The sequence below is a fragment of the Tigriopus californicus genome, chromosome 9 (genome assembly GCF_007210705.1).
Source record: "Tigriopus californicus strain San Diego chromosome 9, Tcal_SD_v2.1, whole genome shotgun sequence".
NCBI lineage: Eukaryota > Metazoa > Arthropoda > Copepoda > Harpacticoida > Harpacticidae > Tigriopus > Tigriopus californicus.
In genome coordinates, this window is record NC_081448.1 from 12,924,214 (window position 1) to 12,925,900 (window position 1,687).

Sequence of the window (1,687 nt, forward strand, 5' to 3'; positions counted from 1 at the left end):
TCGATTGATTTTGAGGGAGTTGTGTTACAAAACCCTACTAAATAGGGTTACGAAGTCAATACGAAGTCAAGTGCAGATAAGGACGAAGATGAAAATGGTGAAACAGAACCATGTCGACGGGGATTCATAAAAGGAAATTTTGAAATTCTGCGACGGATGTCGGCTACAAACGTTCCCGAAGTCAGAGGAACAGGGTCCATGGAAAAGAACCGCCCCGGAATAACCCAAATTATCCTTCACAGCAGAACGCAGCCCAAGCAAACCCCACGGGAGTTCTTGGTACCAATCATGGATATTCGCCAGCTTGGCCATGAGAGATGCTTTTGAAGATCGATGAAACCGTTCCACCAGGCCATTTGTTTGAGGATGATAAGAAGTGGTACGCGAGCATTTGAGGCCAAGAAACCGACCAAGCTCATGCCAAAGGGCAGACTCTAACTGCCTCCCACAATGGGTTGTAATTTTCTCCGGGATTCCAAACCTGGAGATCCAACCATGAACCAAGGCACCGGCGTAGTCCCCATTGGACATGGTTTTCATGGGGTAAACCACCGGCCAACGAGTCCATCGATCCACCATAGTGAACAAGTAGCGGAATCCGGAAGAAGGTGGAAGAGGTCTAACGATGTCAATATGGAGATGCCGAAATCGGCCAGATGGAGGATCAAAATCACGTAGAGCATGGCGAGTATGACGGCCAACTTTCGAACGTTGACAAGACATGCAAGAGCGAACAAAGTCACGAATATCCTTGTTCATGTTGGGCCATCCAGGCCTATTTTGTGTGGTTCAAGTGGTAGGACGTATTCCGGAGTGGCTTAGATCATGAAATGTGCCAATAATCCGATTGACCCGTGCTCGAGGGACGATGGGCCTAGTTGATCCAGTAGAAACATCGCACAAGGCCGTCACATTACCAACTTCTTTCATTTCGACCTCTAGGCCACAAACTGCACCTGACAGAGCCTAAACAGTGGGGTCCGCTGCTTGAGCGTTCCAAAACTCTAACCAATCAATGGCTGAGCCTGTGATGGAGTTGATCCGAGAGAGAGCGTCAGCCACATAATTCGACTTCCCATCAACATATCTAATATCAGTGGTGTACTCAGAAATTATAGTGAAATAACGAGACTGACGATCATTCCAAGACAGGCCTTTGGAATTCACTGTTGAGGTAAGGGGACGATGATCCGTAAAGACGGTGAATGAAGTACCCTCCACAAAATGTCGGAAATGAAAGATTGAGTTTTTTAAGGCCAGCAGCTCTCAGTCAAAGGCGCTGCATTTCATCTCGGCCTTCGACAAAACCCGAGAGTAATGGTTCCCACCCATCAGCAACCTATTGCTCCAGGACGGCGCCTAAACCAGAACTGGAAGCCTCACAGGTAACGGCTAGAGGCAGGTCAGATTTGGGGAAAGCAAGCAAAGCGCGACGGCATGGAGCATCTTTCAAGATCTCCATAGCTTGCTGATGTCCAAGAGTCCACAAAAAAGGGTTTTAATTGGGTTTTAACATATCTCGAAAGGAGCTCACAAGGGACGAGCAACGGGGAATGAAGCGGTGGTAGTAATTCACGAGACCAAGATGCTTTTGTAGGCTTTGAACATCGGACGGAGGGGTGTAATCAATAATAGCTCGAACGCGATCCGGCAGGGGTTCCACTCCTGAAGGTGAAATTTTGTGGCC